Source organism: Phyllobates terribilis, unplaced genomic scaffold (genome assembly GCF_046119375.1).
Source record: "Phyllobates terribilis strain yellow unplaced genomic scaffold, ASM4611937v1 Scaffold_4__5_contigs__length_816908805, whole genome shotgun sequence".
In the NCBI taxonomy this organism is placed as follows: domain Eukaryota; kingdom Metazoa; phylum Chordata; class Amphibia; order Anura; family Dendrobatidae; genus Phyllobates; species Phyllobates terribilis.
The window spans coordinates 598,145,991-598,165,325 of record NW_027362764.1 but is presented as its reverse complement, the minus strand read 5'-3'; positions in this window follow the sequence as shown (position 1 = coordinate 598,165,325).

Here is a 19,335-nt window from a genome sequence, read left to right as displayed (position 1 = left end):
GCGGGCCATCAGAAAGTAAATATAATATTTATTTTTTATTTTATTCTTTTTTTTACAGGTTCTATTGTACCCGGGTCTGGAGGAGAGTCTCCTCTCCTCCAGACCAGGGTACCATCCGCACATTGAAACGCTTGGATTCCGCATGTACAGATCCAGTGATGCGGATTCCATGCGTTCCAATGCAAGTCAATAGCGGCGAAAACGCAGCGCTTCCACAAAATAATTGGTAGTGCTGCGTTTTTTTCCGCAATGATAACCCGCAGCGGAAATTTCCGCAGCATGTGCACAGCATCATTGGGGAACATGGCAGACCTTCTACCATGCGTTTTTTAAGCGTTTCTGCAACGTTTTTGCCGCTGCGGAGACGCTTAATAAAAACGCATCGTGGGCACACAGCCTAACAGTAATTGCAGCGAATGGTAGTCCTACAAAGTATTGACTCAGGGGGGCAGAATCCAAATGTACGTCACAAATTTCAGATTTATATTTTTAAAATATTTACAAAACCATGAATCACTTCCTTGACAATTCAAGTAAACACTTTTATGCCCAAAAATGACAAAAGTATTCTCGGAATGATACCTTTATTGGCTAATCAGAAAAAAATATATATATGCAAGCTTTCAGAGCACAGAGGCTTCTTCGTCAGGCAATATTACAAATGAATTGATAAGACAAAAGGCACAACATTTAAGAGATGTTACAGCAAGACATTTTATTCATGAGGTGTAAGGGGTGATGCCTCCTAATAAATACTTGCAACTTTATGTTAGTATATCAAATAAAATCCCAATAAAAACCATTTACCTTTGTGGGTGTAATGTGAAAAAAATGTGGAAACGTTCACAGGGTATGAATACTTTTTCCAGGCAGTGTACATGAATTAAAAACACGTTTGAATATCTTGCACAGCATATCTGTCTGCTGCCTGTTTAGCTACGATGTTTAACTTCAAACCTCAAAGTGAAAAACTACTTTGCCATTATGGGCTATGGCATGTTGCTGAAATACAGTATGCCATCACTTTGCTGGTGAGGGTCCAACGTTCGTGACCCTCTAAGGATCCTAAGTAAAAAAAAAGGGCTGCAGAGATGGTTTAGCTTTTGTATTAATAATGCGACCTGAAGTGTTTAATCATACTGAGTGGACTCAGTTTTGAAAGAACTTATCAGAAATGCTCAGGTAGACTTATATCTACTTGTATACTAATAGTATATAGTATGCAAATCTGTATACTACTACACACTGTAAATGTTGAGACTTGCAGTGGAAGAGTCATTGGCTCGCTTCACACCCTTGGTGTCTTACTGGACCTGGCAGAAGGAACCACTCATACATGTACACACCCAAGGAGTCAGGATACAAATCCAGTGTAATGCTTTTCAAATTAAAAAACAAGAGAAAAGCAAGAGCCACCCTGGGATCCCATCTGCAGTCTTATACAGCTTAATGCATAATTAAAAAGATTAAGTTTCGTCAATGAAATATGAAAGTTTAAAAGTATTGCAACTATCTTTTGCGTAAGATCAACAGATATGAGAATAATGGACTTTTCTGCAAATTTAAGCACTCATTTTTTTTTTTCGACTATGATATATAGAATAAATTCATATACATTATACTTTAATTATAATATAATTTACTTTTTCAAAATGGGCACTGAAAATACTTTGGGCTTGCTGGTCTTGAAGAGTAATATGTGAACCACAAACAAAATTATTAACTCATCTTGTGAACACATGATTCATTGGATTCATATTGGTATTAACACTGGCAAAAATGTCAATTGCAGGCTTGTCATGGAGATAATTATAATTTTATGACACTAAGTTGAAAAGGACACTTAAATATACAAGCATGCTCTTCCAAGAATCGCCTAAAGAAATGAGTGAAGAGCTACATAAGCATGTCCACTAGAGATCAGTGGATCAATCTGTGGGGTTCGACTTCAAATTCGGGTGGAACCGTAAATTTCAGGAAATTAAATGCAAACGCTTTAAGATTCAATTCATGAGGATTGCAAAAATATAAAAAAAATGAATACAAACATGCTAGTCCTTATTTCCCGCACTGCTTAAAGGGAACCTGTCACCAAGAAACCTGTATTTTCATCATTTAATCCTCTGCTCTTTCTAAGATTTTCGGTCGACTGGTCGGTCCTATCAGTGACTGACAGCTTTCTTTGTATAAGTGTGCATACAGAGATAGCTGTCAGTCACTGACAGGACCGGCCACTTGACCAAAAATTCTAAAAAGAACAAAAGATCAAATGATAAAAACACGGGTTATACTGAATCTTTTCTCACAAAACTGTACATTAGTTCACTCAGCCCCACCTGCTCTGTAACATGATGCCTGCAGATTGGATAGCATTTTCATGAAGGCAGGTTCCCTTTAAAGGGAATCTGTCAGCAGATTTTTGCTCCCCTATCACAGTGACCCTGATTCCAGTAATGTGTTACTTACTGAGCTGCCGGCTGTCATTTTAATAAAATCACTGTTTCTCTGCTGCAGATCTAGCAGTTCTCTGAATGCTGAGCTCTGTATTACCCCACCCACACCACTGATTGGCAGCTTTATGCCCAAAAACAGCCAATCAGTGATGGTGGTGGGGTTATACAGAACTCATAAATATGCTTGACTACCTGGCAGGAGTTTTACTAGTCTTCTAATAATAATCTCCTGGTAATAAAACAGTGATTTTATCAAAACTACTCTAAGAAGTCAAGTAAGTGACACATTGCTGGGATCAGAGTCTTGATCCCTACAATAGACTGCTCTCAGTTTAGGTGGCAAAAACCTGGTGACAGATTCCCTTTAAGCAACAAAGTAGGCTAACAATGTTTTGTGCTTTCGAGTGAGTGTCTCTCTCTCTCACTCACCATATTAAGGCAACAAAATATTTACTATCGGAAAATTAATATGATCTGTATTAAGAACAACTTACAGACAGATCATATTTTAAAATAGCAGTAATATTTCCACTTTTTTTTAGTATTATAGGCTCAGAACCCTTAGGAACTGTACCCCTCATAAATGTTAACTGCAGTCACTGCAACTGTTTTACATGGCAGTATTAGGTTATGTTCCCACGATGAGTATTTGGTGAGTTTTCAATGTTGCAGATTTTCTGCATCATTTCTGCACCTATTATGTAAATTAGACTACTTGCATATTTCATGGTGTTTTTGAGTATTTTTTTACATGCATTTTTATGGTGTTTTTGCAACTGCAGTTTTGTCTCTTTAAATAAAGCTGCTTTGTTTTTGACACTTCCTGGTATATATTTTGGCAAAACTTTATTGATAGCCATGTGTGGATTACATGCAGTTTTAGTGCATTTCCTCACGCATAACTGTTTAGGGGAACAGCAGAACAAAACTCTGATCAATTGTAGTCAATTGTGCCTCAAAGGGAAAATAAAAAAATATTCTCGGTGAAACATAAGTGGCTGTAATAAAATGACTTAGATCAATCAAAAATGATTAATTTTAATGTAATGCTCAATACCATTCATGCCTAGCCTGGTTTAAATTCCATAGCTGAATCTGAATTTACTACCTCTTGGGACAATAAAAAGTATTACTACTAACTGTAAAGAGTCCTGTATAGGCTGTTCCAATCCTGTTTTTTCTTTCCCCAAGAGAATATCTGTATATGTCCTATAGAGGGTTGAAACATATACCACAGATTTACCATACTAAGGTATACATCAGGGAAGAACTGGGACTGAAACTCAGCCATGATATTTAAAAGCACATAGACCCATGTTGTCCACTCCCCCGAGACCCAGAATGGGGTCTCTATTACTAATACTACCCTGCCTGGAGGAAATCAAGATTTAATACAAGACCTAGTATTATAATAAAACCAATAATACCAATATAAGATTTCATAATTATAATACTGCAATAATAATGTTGCAGTATACCAGACAAATAACAACTAACCATAACAAAATATTACCAGAATATAAATTAATAAAACCACCATACTGACCGTTAATCAAAACCACTAGGATTGATATTACCGCCATACAATGACTATATAATGGTAATATCAGTTCTACACAAGTGCTCTGCAGACCATATATTTATATGTGTATACTGTACAGATTCTAATCAGTGATGTTCTCACTCATTGCTGTCATTTGTTACAACACAGCAGTTCTTCTTAATTATCTAGACGTATAAATCAGTAGGCCAGGAGCCATACACCTTTATTTTTATGTTGACTTTTGAATTTGTGTTCTTCTTTGGTTGATCAACACTGACTATTGTTTGCATAAACCTGACTGTTGATCACTTGAGTTGATATTTGGTAATTGATGAATGACTGTTATTTACATCTTATATCAGCTCCTACAATGTAACATCTGCTAGTTTTGCAATACAGCAACACAAGGTTCTTTGAACAACGGATGTCTACTAGATATGTTAAATGCCATTGTAAGGTGTTTGCCAGTCAACATTGGGGGATGAGCTGTGGATACTCGAGGACTGTGAGTTAATATTATCTTCCCTGACCCTTGACCTGTGGATGTGTGCTTGAAAAAACAATTGTGAACTATTTAAGGGGCATATGCCCCTTAAATAGGGACATATGCCCCTTAAATAGCATATGCCCCCTTATATAGCCCCCACAGCATGTTGCATCCCCCACACACTAGGATGATCACCCACAGCCCCAATACAGTATGATGGTCCCCCCACAGACCCCCCTTAATAGTATGATGGCCCCCAACATACCCCCATATAGTACGATAGTACTCCCAAGAGCCCCTCATATAGTATTATGATCCCCCCAATTGCACCCTATATAGTATGATGGTCCCCCCAACAGCTCCCATATAGTATGGTACAATCAGGGCTGTATTTGTCATTCATGCTGCCCTAGGCACTTTAAATGGCCATGGATACATTTGGGGACACCAGGTTGGGACGATGAAGTCACCTGTTCCCATGGATATGTTGTTTGAGGTTGCCAGGTGGGACCCTTTGGTTGCCTGGAACCCATGAAGACATTTGGAGAAGCCAGATTGGGACCCGTCAGTCATCTGGCCCCATTGAAACTCTCAGAGAGGCCAGGGTGGGACCTCCTGACCTTGTACCTCGATGGACGGCTAGCTTACTAAGCTTGCTGCTACCTTCTCTCTGTGGGAGATCGCCAGAAGAGGGGTGTCACTGGTTGATGTAATTGGCCCTGGAAGTCCCAAAGTCGAAGTTGTTCTATCCCAGGCGGGCAGAGAGGAAAGGTTAGACTGTGTAATGTTGTACCATCTTGGGTATTTGCTGGGACTGTTCTATGTGTTTACTGTCCACTTTATGGTTCAATAAAGTATTACCACACTGTATTACCATCAGCCTATGTTGTCTGAGCAATATTATGCCCACAGAAGACCCTGGGTCTTCACAGCCGAGAATACAGAAATAACATTTTAGGAGTATAAAGATCTAAAAAAGAAATGTAAAAAATAAATCAAGCTAGCAAAGTTATCTACCGAGAAACAAATCACCAGGGACATTAAAATAAATCCCAAATTATTTTATAAATGCATCAATGCCAAAAAGAAAAAAACAGATGATGTCGGCCTTTTAAAAGACGATAGTAACAAGATAATTATAGAGGGCAAAGAAAAGGCAGAGATATTAAACAGGCAGTTTTCATCCATGTTTACCAATGAACTGTCTGTTCCAGGGATCTTTCAACAAGGCAAAAATCAAATTTTGCTATCTGCTATATCTAGTTTAACACAAAAAGAAGTATGCCTGCGTCTGAGAAAATTAAACAATGATAAATCCCCTGGCCCAGGTGACATTCGTCCATGGATACTGAGGGAAGTGAGCTCAGTAATTGATAGACCGCTGTATCTGATATTCTTAGACTGATATTCTAATGTCAAGCACCAGCCGCAAAAGCAAACAAGATTTTAGGATGTATAAAAAAAAGAGAGATAAAATCCCACGATCCCAATGTATTGTTACCCCTTTATAAACCACTGGTGAGGCCACATCTAGAATATGGGATCCAGTTTTTAGAGTCAGTTCAAAGGCAGGCAACTAGATTATTATATGGGATGGAAGGCCTGTTATATGATGAGAGGTTGGAAAAGTTGGGCTTGTTTAGCTTAGAAAAACAAAGCCTCAGAGGGGGTCTCATTTACATGTATAAATATATGTGTGGTCAGTACAAAGTACTAGCGCATGACTTATTCCTTCCAAAGACCATACTAAGGACCAGGGAGCCCTCATTATGGATGGAAGAAAGGCGATTCTGGCAGCTAAATAGGAAAGGGTTCTTTACAGTTAGAGCAGTCAGACTGTTGAATGCCCTACCACAAAAGGGAGTAATGGCAGACACTATAACAGCTTTTAAAAAAGGACTGGATGATTACCTCAATACAAATAACATTGTGGGTTATAGTTAAACTAGTGACAAAATGTAGAATTGGTGGAGAAAGGTTGAACTTGATGGACCTAGGTCTTTTTTCAACCTCTGTAACTATGTAACCTTGTCTATAATTCTTACAGTGGTAGAAACATAGGGCAGGGCTCGGTGCTGTAACAATGCCTCTGCATCAGCGACAGACCCTTCCTAGGCCAGCAGTGATAATACAGTAATTCCCCAGCAGGCTGGAAGACCTGGAACTCTATTTCCACCAACTTGGACAACTTTTAAAAAAATGTGGTTTTGTTGTAAAAAACATGTTCCATGCATTTCATTTTCCAGATATTCTCTTCATGTTTCCAGATAAGATAGGGTTTATTAGATATTGTTCACTATGGATCAACTAAGACAATTGAACTGATTACATTAAATATATCTGTCAACTACAAGGTTACTATGGGCAAGATTGTTAAAGATATAGTGTCTCTAGATATAGTATCTCTAGTATCTCTATATAGTATCCTATATAAAATAGGGGGTAGGGTACATTAATACAGTGTCGGACTTGGGTACCAAAGGCCCACAGTAACATTGACTCTAGAGGCCACTGTTCAGCTACATGCAAATATATCATTATTCTCATTGACAAATTTACCAAAGCTTCGATATTATAATAAACTGGCAGTTTGTGGGTGGGTTGGTGGTTTAGCCTGTATGTATTCTCTTTTTTGCATTATATGTACTTTATTAATTACCTGTGGGACTCTTTGTTATAGTGTTGGCACCGTAACTTTCCACCTGTACATTTTATGCTTATATCTGTTGCGTGACCATATATATACTTATTTATTCTGTGTATGCACCTTGATATCTGCCTTCTACATATACTCTGGTACTTACCAGTCTTTACCCATACTTACATCAGGGTGCATACAGCCTTCTGCTTGTGCACTTACTTCTTAGGGTAATTTTTCTCCCTGTATGGCTCACCGACTTTCTATATCTGTATTTACTATGTAGGATATTCATACTGGATATTTATTTCCCATATCCCTGCTTTAATAGCATTTTTTAAGATCTATATCATTAATTTTGTCCCAGCACTTTTCTTCTTATTGGTTGTTGTCTGTATATAGAGAATTAAGTGTATTGTGTCAATTACTGCTTATATTGTGGAAAAAGGGTCTCTCTCCTGCAATGCGGCTCACCAAAGGAAACACCTGTTCCCCAGTTGGACAGTCTGGAAAGCCCAATCTACTGGTTAGATGTTCATACCTTTTTTGAATATAAAATTAGGGTTTCTGGGAGTGTGCGCTCCAGCTTACTGGACTTGGTAGTGGATTAGATTCTCACTAAATAAGATAAAATCCTGTAACGATTACAATAGAAAATCTATCCTGCTGAAGTGGAAGCTCCCAAAAACACCATAGAAACAAGACTGAGCACAACTAGTAGATGAAGCCCTGCCTATGTTTAAACGGACATATTTGGCTGTGGGGACCCAAGATAGATTTCTACAAATTTTGGATCCATAGCACCATGCTTCAAACGGCCATTGAAAAGTCATTTCTATGACGAGTAATTCAAGTAGATGAATGGTATATGAATGGCCTTTTGGTGCATAGAAGTACCTGATCACATGATGTCATAACATGTCTAGATGAAAATGCATTGATATAATTTTACAGTATTCAATTTTATATACCTGGGTCTTTCCATTGTCTGCATGTTCAATGTCTCCAATGTTAATATTGAAAATGCAAACTAGAAAAAAAACACTGTTTACTATCACTATAAGTGGTACACAAAGCATAGTGACCTCCAGTTCTAAATGGCACTATAAATTGCACATGACACCATCTGTGCAACCAGAAAAAAGGCTCAGCCGCAGTATGCGTCATATGGTGGGCCTCTGGTGTACATCTGTTAACTGTTGTGGAGTGCTGCTTAAATTGTTTCTCTCATACTTGGCAAGTAATATTTTTATGCAGCTAAACAGCAGAACAGTTGCAGAAATAGTATTTTTCGCATAAGTGACCCCTTTGAAGGCTTCAAACGATGGTTAGCTTTGGGCTTCACTCCTCCTCAGGCTTCCGTAACTCACTTGGCCGCTCCTTGCTGGCCGCTAGGTAATGCACTTACTGCCAGAGGCGCCAAACAATCATATGGGCACACCTGATTTCATACTACAAATGTTAAGTAGCAATAATGAGATGTTGCAACATCCGCTGTCAACTCAGTGTGCCAAGGGAATAGCCCCCTCTGACTGACTCTTACTACACCTGCTGGTTGGATTCCAGGAATAGCTACAAAAAAATGCATGTTTTTTATTTTTCTGTCTATAGTGTCAGGTAAAAAACAAAAACAGTCCATTTTTTATTTTTTAAACCCTTTACCCCCCAGGGTGGTTTGCACGTTAATGACCATGCCAATTTTTACAATTCTGACCACTGTCACTTTATGAAGTAAGAACTCTGGAACGCTTCAACGGATCCCCCTGATTCTGAGAATTTTTTTTATGACATATTGTACTTCATTATAGTGGTAAAAATTATTCGATATCACTTGTGTTTATTTGTGAAAAAAATTGAATTTTGGCAAAAATTTAGAAAATTTCACAATTTTCAAACTTTGAATTTTCATGCCCTTAAATCAGAGAGATATGTCACATAAAATAGTTAATAAATAACATTTCCCACATGTCTACTTTACATCAGCACAATTTTGGAAACAACATTTTTTTTGTTAGGGAGCTATAAGGGTTAAAAGTTGACCAGCGATTTCTCATTTTTACAACAAAATTTACAAAACCATTTTTTTTAAGGTCCACGTCACATTTGAAGTCACTTTGAGGGGTCTTTATGACAGAAAATAACCAAAAGTGACACCATTCTAAAAACTGCACCCTTCAAGGTGCTCAAAACCACATTCAAGAAGTTTATTAACCCTTCACGTGCTTCACAGCAATTAATTGAATGTGGAAGGAAAAAAATGAACATTTAACTTTTTTTCACTAAAATTTTACTTTAGACCCCAATTTTTTTAATTTCACGAGGGTAACAGGAGAAATTGGAAACCAACAGTTGTTGTCCAATTTCTCCTGAGTACGCTGATACCCCATATGTGGGGGAAAGCCATTGTTTGGGCGCACGGCAGGGCTCAGAAGGGAAGGAAAAACATTTGACGTTTTCAATGCAAAACTCGCTGGAGTTGACAGTGGACCCCATGTCGCATTTGGAGAGCCCCTGATGTGCCTAATCAGTGGAAACCCCCCCACAAGTGACCCCATTTTGGAAACTAGACCCCTTAAGGAACTTATTTAGATGTGTGGTGAGCACTTTGAACACCCAAGTGTTTTGCAAAAGTTTATGACGTAGAGCCATGAAAAAAAAAGAAATATTTCTTTTCCACAAAAATGATCTTTTAGCTGCAATTTTTTTATTTTCACGAGGGTACCTGGAGAAATTGGACCTCAAAATCTGTTGTTCAGTTCCTCCTGAGTACGCTGATACCCCATGTGTTGGAGAAAACTACTGTTTGGTTGCACATTAGGGCTCGGAAGTGAAGGAGTGACCCTTTGGAATGCAGACTTTGATGGAATGGTCTGCGGGCGTCATGTCATGTTCTGAGAGCTCCTGATGTGCCTAAACAGTGGAAATGCCCAATAAGTGCCCCCTTTTTGGAACTGATACCCGATTTGTGAATTCTATAATGTAGTGTTATATGTCAGTTGTGTAGTGTTCATCAGGTTGTCATACTTCAGAAATTAATTTAGTAGTGCATGGAAGTATGGTACCTTCTGAAGCATTCTTTCATGCACAGGCCAGGTTTGTCGGGGCAGGTGTCACATTGGTAAGTGGTATCCTTGCGTATTCCCCTTTTGGAACACACTCGGCACCTCTTTTGTGACTTACCTTTTTTTCCTGTTTGAGGGACCGCTTCCGGAAATGCTGGCCTGGTACAATTCAAGGTCCTTCAGTTCCGGAAGTACTGGGGCCTGCTCCGTCACCGCTGCCAAATATCAGGGCCTTGATAACTACCTCCTGGAAGTGAAGCTACGACGTAGAAGTCTGGCCTACACATTGTATCAGAAGGAAAGAGTTGTGCATTGCCATCTGAACGATGTGCACGGCCAGCTGCTTATACCATACCTTGGCCTTTCTCAAAGCACTGTACAGCTGGAGTATTTGATCAGAGAGATAAACTCCCCCAATGTACTTGTTGTACCCCACGACACAGTCTGGTTTGATGATCTATGTAGTGGAACCTCGTACAGTGCTGAGGGTGCTGCCATCACCATGTATGTTGGTCAAGAAAAGGACATCCCTCTTGTCCTTGTACTTGACCAACAACAGGTGGTCACTACATTGGGCTCTGCTGTCACCCCTTCTGAGCAGCTGCCCAATTAGCGTCTTTGGGAGGCCTCTCTCATTTTTTCGGACAGTACCGCAGGCTGCAGTACGTCGCGCAGAGAGGGACTTGAAGAGCGGGACGCTTGTATAAAAGTTATCCACGTAGAGGTGATAACCTTTATCCAACAGTGGGAGCACCAAATCCCACACAATTTTCCCACTCACTCCCAGGACAGGGGGGCATTCAGGGGGTTCAATCCGGGAGTCCTTCCCTTCGTAAACTCTAAACTTGTGAGTGTAGCCTGAGGTACTCTCACAAAGTTTATACAGCTTGATTCCATACCTGGCCCTCTTACTGGGCAGGTACTGCCGGAATTCAAGCCGCCCCTTAAAATGAATTAAGGACTCATCCACGCAGATGTCCCTTTGGGGCACATACACGTCAGCAAACTTATTGTTGAAGTGCTTGATGACCAGCCCAACTTTGAAAAGACGATCAAAGTTTGGGTCATCGCGTGCAAGACTCCTTGCATTATAGTTGTAATGCAAGAACTTGTGGATGGCCTCAAAACGTTTCCGGGTCATGACCATTCGGAACACTGGAGTGTTATAGAAAACGTCAACACTCCAGTATTGCCGAAGTTCTGGCTTCTTCAGGATCCTCATATGAAGGACCAGGCCCCAAAACTTCATCATTTCTTCTGCGTCTACAGGAGACCAGTTAGAAAACGATGAAGATGGGTTTTGCTCCAAAAATTGATGAGTGTACAAATTAGTTTGGCCCACCATGAGGTTTACAAAATCCTCAGAGAAAAAGACTTTGAAAAAGTCTGTTTCTGTGAGGCCGGTGGTGTCAAACTTGATTCCTGATTCCTCCACGAAATCAGGAATCAGTGGCTCATAATTTTTGGGGGGGCGAGGTCCAAACGGGGTCAGTAATGGGGGGCGCTGGTTCATCTTCTCTCCTGGGGCGACTGCGTGGCGGTCCAGCAGCACCTGCGGAGGAAGAGGAGGAGGAAGAAGAAGAGGAAGAAGAAGAAGAGGAGGAAGATGAGGACTCAGAAAAATAAAGAAATGTTGGATCCTCACCCTCGCTGTCAGTGTTGGAGGCAAGGAAAGCGTATGCCTCCTCCGCTGAATAGTGAGTTTAGGATGAGCGGGACATTTTTTGTTGTGTATGTGGTGAGTGTGTCAGTACTTTATTTAGAGTGTGTGTGTGTGTCAGTGTGCTTGGTGTGAACTTTTTTTTTTCTGGAAAAAAAAAAGGAACAACCGTAGGTGGTGCAAACAGCGAGCACAAGTGCGGATCGGTGAACTATGTCACCAATCAACTCTCGGCAGCTGCTGGGTGTGCGCGCGGATGTGATGCAAATGAGGGGGAGTGTAAAACTGCGAGCACGAGTGCAGATCAGTGATCTGTGGTCACTAATCAGCGCTCAGCCGCTGCAGAAAACACCAATAAAAATACACAGACAAAAGTCGAGCGATCAAGTACTGATCAAGTAATGATCAGCACTTGGGGCAGAAAGGCAGATGGGAAGGGGGGAATAGGAGAGGTGAGAGAGGAGGATTGGGGTGGATGAGGATGGATCAAAAAATCCTACTTAGGCTATGTGCCCACGATGCAGAAATGCTGCATATTTTTTCCGCTTCTCCCTGGCAGGAAAAACGCATGCGGATTTTACATGCGTTTTCCCCGCCAGGTAGAAGCGTTTGTCAAGCGTTTTTGCATGCATTTCTGCATGCGGGTTATCAAGCTCTTTTCCAAGAGATTTTAGCATCACTTGGAAAAGTGCTTAACAACTTGGTCACACTATATAAATCCATGCAACCGGCAACTCCCCGGTGTCTCGCGGTGGTGTGAAGGACCTGCGATGACGTCATGTGACAGGTCACGCGACCGCCGACGTCAGCGGTCGCGTGATGACCTGTCACATGACTCAGTGACGTCATGTCAGGTCCTCACACCACCGCAAGCCGTCCAACACACTGCATGCATCGCTGAGGAGGCCGGGGGACATTGGAAGTTAAGTATAATCTTTATTTTTTATTTTAAATTTTTTTTTTACAGTTTCTATGGTACCCAGGTCTGGAAAAGAGTCTCCTCTTCTCCAGGCCTGGGTACCATCCGCACACTGAATCGCTTCATATCCGCGCGTGCACATGTAGTGATGCGAATATGAAGCGTTTCAATGCAACTCAATGGCGGCAATTACGCCGTGTGTCCGCAAAATTTATGGACATGCTGCGTATTTTTCCGCAATGATAATCCGCAGTGGAAATTTCCGCAGCATGTGCACAGCACATGTGGATTATCAAGCATTGTTTAAGCGTTTTCGCTGCGGAAAATCTGCGGCAAAAATGCTTGAAAAACGCATAGTGGGCACGCAGCCTTAAGCTATGTACCCACGATGCAGAAATGAAGCAGAAATTTTCCTGAGCATTTCTGCATCTCCTTGGCAGAAAAAACGCAATCAGATTTTACATGCGTTTTTCTGCCAGGGAGAAGCGTTTTTTAAGCGATTTTGCATGCATTTCTGCATGCGTTTTTTCAAGCGCTTTTCCAAGCGATTTTGAGCATCACTTGGAAAAGTGGGTTGGGGAGAGGGCTGGGGCCTCCTAGCAACAGCCTAGGATCGGTGCTCTTATGAATCTGATTGCTGGAAACAGAGATTTGAAACAGATTTGAACAGCCAATCACAGCGATTGTGGTAGCGGGGGGGCGACGTCACCCCCGGGATAAATTTATAGCGGTCACCACGACTTTGGTCGCGGGATCGCATTAAAGATCGCGCGTAATCGTACGTAGCTGGTCCATAAAGCCCAGGGTGCAGCAACGTACTATTACTGACAAGGTCGGAAAGGGGTTAAAGTTTAAAGCATAGTGCATGCAAAGAGGAACCTCTCAAATCAGGGAGATGGTAATGGAAGGGGACGCTTTACCCTGTATGCTTCCCCTGAGCTGACTCACAACTATGAACTCAAGAATACTCGTCTTGACAACTTCCATTCCATACTTATCTTCTTTTAACACTCTCTCAGCTCTCCTCAGGTCCACCTTCTCATGGTTTAAAGGATTAAGTGCAATTTGTTTGCCCTTCTCCTTCTCCAAGGAGGCCTCGTTCACTGATTTGTACTTAGCCAGGCGACCTTTGAGCTCAACAACTTCTTCCTCTAGCTCAGCTACTCACCTCTCAGCAACCCATCTCTGAAGCTCTTCCGGCTTCAACTGCTCCTTTATCAGCAGAATTCTCTCAGACCTCGCTGTCTCCAATGCGCCCACTCGGCTCTCGACAGCCAGTTTCTCAAGCTTCTCTTGCTTCAAATGGGCTTGTAGCGTCTCCTTGAGCTCCTTGATCTCGGCTCTTACATCCACCGAATCATCCAAGCTCGCATTATTCGAAGAGGCATTTGCTTCATACCTCCTTTCTCCGATAGACTCCTCCATCTTTTTCCGCTCAGCTTCCATCCTGCCGATTCTATCCTTAAGGCACGTCTCTGCCCTCTGGAGATCATCACAGAACGTCTGCAGCTCCTTCACCTGAGCTTCCAGTCCTGAGATCTTTCTGCGGAGATCATCATTCTCATCACGGGTGTCCTGTAGAGTAGTCTCAATCACTTGGCCCATGTGCTCTGCATCCGCCTTATCATCCTCTAGTTTTTTCTTAACCTTAAGGAGATCCTCATAGTCTCTCTTGGTTTGTTGCAGTTCCCTATTGAACTTTTCATGCATCTTTTCTGCCTCACTGTCGTGACCAGACACTTCTTCTTTTAATGCCCCTTTCAGGGCGGATAGCTCCCGGTCTCACTGGTACAGAGAGCCCTGCAGCCGCTCCTTCTCCTGCATTAGAGACTTTACTTGGTCTTGGAATTGCTGCAGCTCCCTCATGTGTTCATCATACTCCTTCTTGGATTCACACTGCTCCCGGTTGAATTGTTCGCGTAGTTGTTCTAGGTCTTGATTACGTCCAGAAACTTCATCCTTCAGCACCCTTTTTAAGGCAGATAGCTCCCTATCCCTCTGGTGTAGACCCTCATCCAGCCTTTGCTTCTCCTGCATCAGCTCTGACTGCACCAGGGAGAGATGATTTTTCATCTCGTACAGCTCATCTTCATACTCCACTTTCTAAAGCTTCCACTGAAAAACCTCCCCTTTTAGCGCCCCTTTCAGGGCTGTCGGTTCCTGATCTTTTTGTCTCAGTAGATCATCCTGCTTGTAACGAATCGGCAAAACCGCATCCATACTCACTCTGATGATGTCACAGTCATGTGATCAGTCACCTGAAGGGGAAGTACGTGGTCAGCCAGAACACACCCCCTGGACATTTTAGTAATTGCAGCAAGCCACTGGATTACAAGGTCCTTAAGGTGGTTTTGCTGCTTTTAACTCTTTCAGTTCGGTTAGTCCTATTTGTTTAATTGTGTTATCTAAATCTACTGGTTTTTAGTTTGTTTGTTTCTTTGCTAAAAATAGTTTTTTTCATTAACTCACTGTGTCTTAATCCTCATTCTAAGAACAATTTTGCTTTATTCATAATAATTGACTCTCACAGTTTATGACAACTTTAAGAAATTTTAAAGGACAGTTAAAAAAAGCATTTCAAATGGATAATTCTATTTTCAAGTGAAATACAGAGGTCCAAAAAAATCAACACTGTAAGAGCTAGTTTCAGTAAATAAAAAGGTTCATATTTTTCTTTGGAGCTCCAGCCTCATGGTGTTCTCCTTTCCAAAGGAACAGACAGTCATCTATATATCAATTTCACAGGGGGTTCCGCGGAAAAAAATGAGACAATGAGACAAAAATATCGTCCAAATTTACCGTAAAATTATTGGCAAAACTGGGGTGAATTTCATTCCTTCGCAGTTCCTGCTATCTGTAAATTAAAGTTATCATGCCAAAAATAATTGTGCTTTGGTCCAGTGCAGAAAGTAAGGGCTGGAAAGTCATGGCTGGGTGAATCGGCTGTGGAAAAACTTGACTGGCTCAGAGTCCTGGACTCAACCCCATCGAACACCTTTGTGATGACCTAGAAAGGAGATTGTGAGCCAGGTCTACTCACCCAACATCAGTGTCTGACCTCACAAATGTTTTGAAAGAATAGGAAAAATGTCCACAGAAACAGTCCAGAATATAGTAGAAAACTATCTGAGAAGAGTGGAACTGTTTTATCTGCAAAAGGGGTGGGGGTGACGGACCAACTCCATGCTAATGCAAAGTAATGCAAAGTAATGCCAGCGTTTGTTCAGATTGGGAGCTCAGCTGCCATTTTCCTGTAGATCACGGCTTCAGGAAGATGGCCGCGGCCACCGGAAAAGCAGTGCATCCCGCTCTGCCTCACTGCCTACAGCCAGACACGGGCCCCATAGCATTTCACCTCTTCTGCTGCCACCTCCGGGTTTGTGTGGGAGGGAACGGAGGACGCTGCTTCTTACGTTCCGGCTCCACCACCACCGCAGCTCCCCGCTGCTGGAGCACCCCGAGTTCGCAGCATTCCTCCACTTCTGGCGGCTTCCTAAGGGACCCTGCCTCCTGTGACCCCCACTCCACCACCCTCTAGGTAACATACCTATTCAGACTATAAGACGGACCCCCATCTTTTAAAACATGTTTTTTTCCTATTTTCCACCCCAAAATTTGGGGTGCGTCTTATGGCCCGGTGCCATGATTTTAAAGATGGCAACAGCCAGCTATATCATTGTGTAACCTATCCTAGATTTCAGAAGACACACAGTAGGACGGGCTGCGTGAAGAACGAAACAGATGCACTAAAACTGTCAGTCTGATTGAAATGAATGTTAATTTTCAGTCAACTAAAGAAAGGTTTTTATCTTCTCCTTAAGTCCGGCACTGCTCAGTGTACTGTCAAGTTGACCAAACAGAGGAATGCACGTTCATGATACCTTACCAAATGCTGCTGTAAACAAAACCAAGAACCAAAGGCTCAAAAAATAATAGAAAATAGGTGTATCAAAAATACAAAAACCACAATGAACATAAAGTATACACCCTAAGATATAACTTTTAATAGATATTTTAAAAGATAATAACGATAAATCCAGGACAAAAATTCACCCTATAGACCCTAAGGGAGGAATGCCCTAACAGCGGAGTAGTCACCCTAATGTGCCGGCGTGGTGTCCCCGCTCAACGGAGGCTGTCCCTTGCGTGTCCCTATCACATCCCTATGCAGACATACAGACATAAAAACAAAAGACAAAAAACAAACCGGTGTCCCAAAATTGGGAGACCTGACAGTTATATCAAAAATTAATATGCTGTAAAAGTAAAAAAAAAAACATGCATCAGTTATGATAAGGTGGGTAAAGAGTGTCAAAGATTATCCATATAAGTAAACAGGATAACTTATTGCAAAGATCACTGACAATCAGTGTCAAAATGGGCAAACGAGATGACTTATTGCAGAGAACACAAACAATCAGTGTCAATATGTCCCAAAATGTCAGGATTACAGTTGTGAGAAAATGGGAGTAAAAGAGACCATATATCCCTATCAGTAAATTTCTATATGAGAAACCATAGAGCACTGTCTTTTTTAAACAACCAAAGGTAAAATTGGAATAACTAATTTTTTGCGTCTCAGTTAACTCACATAATGGCCAAAAAAATACCTGTAAATCACTCTAATAATCATATAGTGACAACAGTATTAGTCAAATGTTCACAATAAGATAATGTAACAGCAGTCATAAATAAACAGACTGCTAGATAACAGGAATATCTGATACTCAGCAGTTCATGGTCATAATATACGCTACAGTCCCAGCACTTAAACCAATGTACTAAATAAGTTTATACCACAACAATCACATAATAACAAACTGCTAAATTGCAGACTTATCTGATGCTGTTCATGATCACTATATATAAATGAAGTCCCAGTCCCAATGCGTTTCACCCCTCCTAGGTCGGGGCTCATCAGGGGACAATCACAGGAGTACACCATAATAGGTCGGGCAGGATGGAAAAATGAATATATCCCATCAGACGAATCACCAAGCCAGAAGAGTCAGTGACCCATCAGACTTAAATAAACCCCCTGCATTAATTACACAGGCAACACCTGTCAGCTGTATCTAGCATGGCTAAATTGTCACCGTCAATGCTGCTGTAACCTGACATCTGTCTCAAGAAGAGGTTTTTAAAGCAGCTCATCCTACTGCGTGTCCTTTGAAATCTAGGACGGATTGTGATAGATGACAGTTGCCATCTTTAAAATCCTGACAGAGTGCACTAGATAAAGCATACCTTTTTGGTTATATAAATGTATTTAGAAAAATGTTTTTAATATTTACTTTATTTTATTACATTTCTCGGAGAACCTCTTTAACGTCATGCCTGCTAGTGTGTAGTGCAGTAGACCTTGTTCTGGATTTCACACTTTGTATTGCCCATACTGCCCCTGGTAAAACCCTACATTTTGAGGGGAAATGCTTCCGGACATGTGACCTATGTCTTGCAAGATAGATCAAGCATGGGCCAGTGAGACCATTTTTTTTATATCACTAGAGATCTATATATTTGATTTAATGACTCTGAGACACTTCTAGTGTTTAACATATGAATTTACTTTAGGTTGGAGTGAGATTTTCCATTGTTATGTGCATTACGTTATGTGTTATTTGTGTTAAATATTTTATTTCTATCCTACTTCCTTGGGTGATTTAGGGATTTTAAGCGACAGTCTCATTTTAGCTAATAGAATACCAACCTCCTTGGTAAAAGTGTAAAGGGTATGTATATAGTATAGACTAGAGTCTCAATTAATTATTTTAAGTAAGCTAAGACCTTGAAAAAAGCGGAACCCATATTTGCCTTGACTTGCTTGAGTAATCCCAGGTTGAAATATCTGCTTTCTGCGGGATTTAAGGGGTGATTTTCAAGCTCAGTACTCCCAAGTTGACATATCGGCTTTCTGCAGGGGTCACAGGATGATTTTCAGGCTCAGTGGACGTCCATCCTGAGCTCCAGCAGTAGAGCACATGCTACTCACACACCCTGTGGACAATCTGGAATTGGGGATCGTCTTTTGTGTCAGCACCTCCACCTGTCAGCCTAGGAGACGGGAATGGAGCGTCCACTTCCATTACCATCGCCCTGATTTGCACTATGCTTTAAACTTTAACCCCTTTCCGACCTTGTCAGTAATAGTACGTAGTACCTGCCTGTCACCTCCCTGTAAATCCTCATATCACTACCTCAGAAATAGTCTGATAGCGTTGGTTGACAAGTAAACAAGAGAATCAAGTTGTGGTACGAAGGCAGAAGGTTAGAATTGTGGTCAAGTGCAACAAGGCTCAAATTAGGAGTAAGATAGGTGCCTCAATGATAAAAGACATCACTTACACTATATAGACAAAAGTGTTGAGACACAAACATACTATACCTACAAGAGCTTGTATGACTGACCATTCTAAATCCATAGGCATTAGCATGGAGTTGGTCCATCACCCCCACCCCTTTTGCAGATAAAACAGCTCCACTCTTCTCAGATAGTTTTCTACTATATTCTGGACTGTTTCTGTGGATATTTTTCCCATTCATTCAAAACATTTGTGAGGTCAGACACTGATG